Here is a 7835-nt window from a genome sequence, read left to right as displayed (position 1 = left end):
GACTGCACAGCATGCCTTATCAGTGGAATCTCCGGACAGCCACCTACAGCCCCGTTACAGCCAGTGCAGGGGCTGTAGCCAGTGCAGCCGCAGGGAACACTTGCAGCTAGATGTTTGTGGGAAATTTCATGGCATGCCCTCTCATCAGTGGTTCCTGGATGTCCAGAAGTATATCCAGTTGCCTCAGTTACCACACAAGTGATACTGCAAATCCTGGACTCTACATTTGCTCGCTGGGGATTGCCCCGTGTTATCACTACTGACAATGGGACCCAGTTTATTTCGGCAGGCTTTAACTCCTATCTGAAGAACAAGGACATCAAACACATCCAGATTGCAGTTTAGAATCCTCAAGCGAAGGAAGGAGTTGAGAGATTTAACCAGTCCTTGAAAAAAGGTATCCGCGCTCACCTAGCATAAGGCTGTAAGTTCGACACAGCTCTGCTGAAGACACTCCTACACTACAGAGCCACTAAACATACCACCACAGGGACGTCTCCTGCATTTCTTATCTTGGGCCGTGAGCTACAGTTGCCACTAAATTAGCTTCTCCCTCCCATTTCACCTCCTGCACCTCCTCTGACCAAAACTACAGTGACAAAATGACAAATGGCAATGAAAGAAAGGTTTGATAAAGTGCACAGATTGAAACCTCATCAGCTACAGGAACTGGACTGGGTTAGAATAAGGAAGCCTTGCCGCACCAATAAACTGCAACCTCGGTGGTCTTCACCGATGTGCATCACAACACGTTTAGGTCCAGCCACTTTTCAACTCCATGATGGGTCTTGTTGGCATGCTATAAGGCTGAGGAAGGTAAGCCCTCCTTTTACTTCTGAGGAGGGACCAGCCCTAACTCTCAGTAGTTTTCCTACCACTGACCATAACAGAGAAGAACCACAGGAGGCAGCGTTTCCCTCTCCAGCCAGGTCCCACATACAGCGTTCGAGTAGGCTGCTTTGACACCGCCTTTCACACTTGAACTGGGGAAGGGGAGGAAAAATGTTATATCTGTGTTTTGATGTTTAGTGCTGCCTGCTTAATCAAGCTAATAAGGTTAAATCATGCAAAACACCTAAAAGTGTAAAAAACAGCTCTACATGAAGCAGATTTTTTTTTCCTTGTTGAATAAAGCCAAACGACGGACCGATTCTGAGAAAAAATGAAGTATTTGCCAATTAACTAAAGAATAGAAAGGGTTTACAGAAACTATACATGGGGGATGATTAATAGATCAATATAAAATGTCAAGATTAAAACCCTACTTCATATGATTATACACTGAGTGTACAAAACATTAGGAACACCTTCCTAATATTGAGTTGCACCCCCTTTTGCCCTCAGAACAGCCTCAATTCGTCAGGGCATGGACTCTACAAGGTGTCAAAAGCGTTCCACAGGGATGCTGGCCCATGTTGACTCCAGTGCTTCCCACAGTTGTGTCAAGTTGGCTGTGTGGAATAATAAAGACTTCAGTCTAAATTTAGATCCAAAGTTATTCAATGCACTTTATTAACATTCCAGCAATTGCAGGGAGAGACAATCAGAAGGCAACCGAATATAAGTTCTCTGCTCGCAGGCAGAAACAAAGTTTATATAGCTAAACAGGCATGATTCTACATAAGGCAGTAAACAATCAAGTCTTTACAAGTATTCTACTTGTACCAATCATATGTTAATAAGCTTTTTATAGTAACCTTGTATTTCTATCAACAGTGGCTAGTACTTTGCATTGTGTAAGAAAAGTGAAGAAGCAAGCAAAATGTTTATCTAGTTTCTTAGCAACTTGCAGTTACAGATTGTGACAGCTAGAACATTCTGAAGAAATAAAAGACCTATTGTACTCATTCTCCAACTTTATATTATTATTATTATTATTATTATTATTTATTTATTTATTTATTAGCAGACGCCCTTATCCAGGGCGACTTACAATCGTAAGCAAATACATTTCAAGTGTTACAATACAAGTAATACAATAAGAGCAAGAAATACAATAACTTTTGTTCAAGCAAAGTACAAGTGTGACAAACCACAATTCAATAATACAGCAGATAATAGTGATAGTTACATCAGGATATGATTAAATAGTGATAGTTACATCAGGATATGATTAAATACAAAGTACTACAGGTTAAACACTTGGCAGATTACAGTATTCTGAAGTACAGGATTAAATGCAGTAAAATAGGGGGCAGATAAGAGCAAAATAAAGCACATTTACATGAAGGGTGATAGTGTCCCAGGATACAAACAGAGGAGTTCTACAGGTGCTGTTTGAAGAGGTGAGTCTTAAGGAGGTGCCGAAATGTGGTCAGAAACTGGGCAGTCCTGACATCTGTAGGAAGGTCATTCCACCACTGCGGAGCAAGGGTGGAGAAGGAGCGGGCACTGGAGGCAGGGGAGCGTAGCAGAGGTAGAGCTAGTCTTCTAGTGCAGGCAGAGCGGAGAGGTCGAGTGGGGGTGTAGGGAGAGATGAGGGTCTGGAGGTAGCTGGGTGCAGTCTGGTCAAGGCATCTGTAGGCTAGTACAAGAGTCTTGAACTGGATGCGAGCGGTGATCGGGAGCCAGTGGAGCGAGCGGAGAAGTGGAGTAGCGTGGGCGAAGCGAGGCAGAGAGAACACCAGACGGGCAGCAGAGTTCTGGATGAGCTGGAGCGGACGGGTGGCGGACGCAGGGAGGCCAGCCAGGAGGGAGTTGCAGTAGTCTAGGCGGGAGAGTACCAGGGCCTGGACCAGGAGCTGGGTAGCATAGTTGGTGAGGAAGGGTCGGATTCTTCGGATGTTGCTCAGGAAGAATCGGCAAGTGCGTGCCAGAGTGGAGATGTGCTGGGTTACATATTTATTGGCATTCCTTTATTACACTAAAATTGCTGTAATTAACCTTTTATTATGTATAGGAAAAGATCTAGCAATAGATTTTCAGTTTTGAGAGGTGAATCAATTGAAAACAATACACTACAAATCTCTAATCTTAATCTTAACTCCAACAACATATCACATGTTCCTAATCTCAACCTTAATTCCAACACTAAGTGTAATTTCATATAATCAGTCTAATTCTCCTAGTATAGTAAAATTATTATATAGATTGCTTCAGGTACCACGCCATACCAATATCATTAATACTTCATTACATTTGGGTACATTTCCTGCTGGAATGTTTAAACAGGTTTGAAAATGATCTAATTTTATTAAACCAGCAGCTCGGATAATCAGCAAACAAATAGAAAAAACTACGGAGATATGGATGAAGTCTAATTTAAATATATTAAGCCAACATTATGAAAGTATAATTTATCATATTCAAAACCAAAAAGATTTGAAAGCCGGAAGCTTTTAACAAGACAACTAATTGGGCTAGAAACATTTCAAACATAAACTGAGTTTGCTCACTATTTGATTTTAGAGATACACCTCAAACAAATTCACCAATGAGCAACACTGAATCTCAACATCATAGGTCTTCTAATATAGTAGACTCTCAATTGCTATCCTCTCAGCTCTTCATTTCTCCTCCTCTCTTCTCTTCCTCCTTCTCCCCTTCCTCTCCCCCAAACTGCCATTATTGATCAATATCAAAATATTGAAAATAACACAGTACATTTACAACTATCTTCTGTAAAATTAATATCGCCTATACTCTTGGTATTACAAAATCATACTAAAAAAACAACCAGAATACAGGCACAAGTAATACTTCTGGAAGGCATTGAACTCCCTTCATCACCAGTTCCTTCAAATTGCAATTCTGTGGTACAATACAAACTCCTTCATATTGCACAGGGTGTGTTTACAATACAAACTCCTTCATATTGCACAGGGTGTGTTTGCAATACAAACTCCTTCATATTGCACAGGGTGTGTTTGCAATACAAACTCCTTCATATTGCACAGGGTGTGTTTACAATACAAACTCCTTCATATTGCACAGGGTGTGTTTACAATACAAACTCCTTCATATTGCACAGGGTGTGTTTGAATTTTTTCCATTTACAGAGGTATCACCATCCTTGTCAACTAATAATTCTATGACACAACATGGAGCCCCCCACCCAATCCAAGTAAAAGAAGTTGGAATAAGGAATCATTGACTGAAAAATCAAGGATTGGTTTACCTAAAACCAATTCTGACCATCCTCCAAGACCAGTTGGGGACTCTATTACCATCTCAGGTTGTTGTGCCAGTGTACAGAGTACATAGACATGAAAATACCAATAGAAAAATTATTGACTGGGAACTGGTTCAAAACAAACCGATTCTTATAGTTGGGGATTCAAATTTGAGTAAAATTTCACCTTACAATATTGTTAATATTCAAATTGAAAACTTTCCGGGAGCCAGTTTTTTGCATATGGCTAAAATATTTGAGAAAACAAAATCCAATCAGGATGTTCAAACCCTAATAATCTCCTTAGGAATTATTAATAAACATCAACATGTTCACAAAATGGCTTTAAAACAATTACAATTATTAAATAGAAATGCAACACAAACTCTTCCCAATGCCATGGTTTATTTACCGTAACTTAATTTCTCTTTGAATTTCGAGGTTCAATCTAGAAGTAATCTAATAGAATTGAACAAATACATCTTGGCCAATTGTCACACTCTTCCAAGAATGATTCCCAAGAGTTTAGAATAACATTGGATAATATCCACTGGACAAAAGAAACCGCAAATAAAATGTTCAAAAATTGGTGTACACATTTAAACTAAACATTAATTGAATATTTCCTATTGACTCCAACATAATTAATCTTTCTTTAACATACAGACTTTCACCTTCAGAAATCAGTGTGTTAAATAAAGGCATGAATTTCATACCAACACCAAAACCACAATCACAGGAGGAAGTGAGAGGGCACCAATACAGGTATCATAGAAAATTACAATTACTAGATTATTTTGATTACAATACACAATATGAAAAAATCCCTTTTACTGAAAACTCTGATTGGGAACCGACATTATGTAAAATACACCCTAATATTAACCATCTTATAGTTTGGATAATTTGGAAATAAGAAATAAAAAAACACAACATTCAGGACAACTTAACAGCAGATGAAAGGAAATCCTTAAAGGAACTGGCACAAAATAAACAATTGATCATTAAAGCAGCTGATAAAGGTTCATCCATACTAATTTTGGATAAACAACAATATCTGTTTGAGGCTCATAGACTTTCACATGAACAACTTTCAGACACAACATATTATAAAACGTTAACAGAACCCATTTATCCACAAACATATCTGTGGTGGAGTGTCCCGCCCCTGAGTATATATGCACTGTTTTATTATTATTTGTATTATTGTTTGCGACGCAGATCTGTTATTGTTTTTGTATTTTAAAAATATCTGTGGATGTGTGACTGATCAGCAACTGATTACTTAACTAGCTGACAGTCATGCATCCTTACTAAACTCGTGCACTGTGGCCGAGGGCTAATAAGATAATTAACAGCTAGTTAACCCCTCAGCCAGAATATAAAAGCAGTGTGGAGTAGTGGTTAGGGCTCTGGACTCTTGACCGGAGGGTCGTGGGGTCAATCCCAGATGGGGGACACTGCTGCTGTACCCTTGAGCAAGGTACTTTACCTAGATTGCTCCAGTAAAAACCCAGCTGTATAAATGGGTAATTGTATGTAAAAATAATGTGTAAAAAATAATGTAATTATAATGTAAGTTGCCCTGGATAATGGCTTGGACAGTTCCCCACTCAATTCCTTCGGGGAAGACCCATCGGATCAGATTGTGGTAGTGAATCTTATCACATTGCTGAGTATATTGATTACTTTCTTAACCCTATTTCTCAGAACCATGAGTTATATTAAAGATACGTATCATTTTATTAACATTCTTAAAACGTTACAAGTTTCATCACAAGCTTTTTTATTTACTTTGGATGTGGATATGTGGCAAAGTGGCTGGTAAGGGGAACAGGTGTAGCGGTGATGCGGTTCAGGAGTGACAGGCACACAACAGTAATCCAGTGAAAAAATGCTTTTATTTTCTTTCCTGGTCTAGTGACCGTAAATAATAATAAGCCCCGGCAATACACAACGATGTGTAGAGCGCGGGATGAAAAACACAGGTTTCAGTCCTGAATAAAGAAACAAAAACACGTTCACCCGTCTCGGGTGCGTGCAGTCGTACTGGTGGTGCGTGAATACACTTTATTCGGTGACAGTTCGTGAGGTGGTGATCCGGCTTGTGCTGGCCCAAGGCGACAGCTCCGGATGTGCTTTAGCTGCCTGGTGATTTCAAAAAACACAGACAGTTATTTTACAGCGACAAACAAACACAAACACACACACACACGCAACTCTTTACAGAGTAATACAGTAATTCGCTATATCGTCCTTCTCGGTCCTTGGCTTAACCCAAACGAAGGAAAAGAACAGCGTTACCCTGGCCCCTATATGTATTCCCGCATGATATCTAGCTAAACGTTTGCAGCTGCCTTATTACTTGCAGCTGCCCCTCGTTTACCTGTCAAATCAATATGGTCTTACGACAGAGTCTCGCTTCTTTCCAGGCTGACCCACTTCCCGGTCCCGGAAACGAACTGTCAGGCCAGCCCTTCCAGATACTTCTCCTCCCGTTCTTTAGCGCCCTCACAGCTCGGGAGGAAGATTTATCACCAGAACTCGTATTTCTGTCACAAGATAGTTTATACACAAATATTGATTCCACTCTTGGTTTGGAAGTGACAAAACAATGGCTTGAAAAAAATCCACAACCTAATAGACCAGATGGATGCATTTTAAAATGATTGGAAATTAGCTTAAATGGAAATGATTTTCAATTTAATGTTCACAAGACTTATTACAGATTAAAGGTACAGCTATGGGGGAAGAAAAATTGCACCTGCATATGTTAATATTTATATGGCATCTTGGGAGGAAACAGTGTTTCTTAAATGCTTAAAATTACAAAGTATTTTAGATATTTATATGATATTTGGGGTATTTGGGATCAGGATCTTTTTATCATTTTTGAAATATTAAATAGTCATCATGTCTCTATTAAACTCACTACAGATAATAATATAGTTTATGCTGTTCAATGTCTTCATTGTAAACAATTATACATTGGGGAAACTAAATATAGATTAGAAATCAGACTGAAACAACATTTATATAATATTGAAAAAAAATAAAATTTTGGTGCAGCATTTTAGGATATATGATATTAAAAAATCGTACATGTTTTGTGATAGACAAATCTTTTATGGACATAGGGACAAAGAAAGAATGGAATCCATGTGGATCAATAGATTGAATACCAAAACCCCTAGTGGTCTAAATGAAAGATAAATATAGAAAATATTTTGGAATATGAAGAAAAATATATGTGCATCTAATTAACTTTTTTCAATTCAATTATTCTAACCCTCATCCCTGCATATCTGAACCTTTCCTAGCATACTTGTGTAATTCTGAAAGTCTGTTTCGGGTTAGCGCTGAATGCAGATGCCCCTCGTCTCAATACTCAATTCTTGTTCTGCAGGGAATAGAGTCCCTGCCCATGCTCTGTCCCGGTAAAGTGGTTTTGTTTTTTGCTCACAATCTACAATAAAGAAACAGCAATGTTACTATGCCTGTGTGAAGGAAAGGAACAGAGCCTTTTCAATTTCCCAAATGTATATATGTATTAACATATGTTGAAGAAGCAGAGTCATTCATAAACGGGTTACTCACTATTTTATTTTTTAAATAGGGGTGTGTAACAGACGAGTGTTGTGTGGGTGCATGTATTTACTGCTGAGTGACAGGCAGGAGATCAAGACGGAGGTTGGGTTTGATTTGCCCTGCAGGCACTGGTGTA

The 7835-nt window shown here is 39.0% G+C and overlaps 1 long non-coding RNA gene across 1 annotated transcript; it reads right to left on the bottom strand.

Annotated features, from left to right (window-relative positions):
* Positions 1 to 5993: 5993 nt before the first annotated feature.
* On the bottom strand, positions 5994 to 6602 carry LOC131697897 (uncharacterized). Its single transcript, XR_009307526.1, has 2 exons — positions 6498 to 6602; positions 5994 to 6259 (listed from the first exon to the last, which is right to left on the bottom strand). It is a non-coding gene; the product is annotated as an uncharacterized LOC131697897 (long non-coding RNA).
* Between the last annotated feature and the right edge of the window lie 1233 nt (positions 6603 to 7835).

Source organism: Acipenser ruthenus, chromosome 17, assembly GCF_902713425.1.
Source record: "Acipenser ruthenus chromosome 17, fAciRut3.2 maternal haplotype, whole genome shotgun sequence".
In the NCBI taxonomy this organism is placed as follows: Eukaryota; Metazoa; Chordata; class Actinopteri; order Acipenseriformes; family Acipenseridae; genus Acipenser; species Acipenser ruthenus.
Note: the sequence above shows the minus strand (reverse complement) of the source record. Positions and strands in the feature narration are given on the sequence as shown.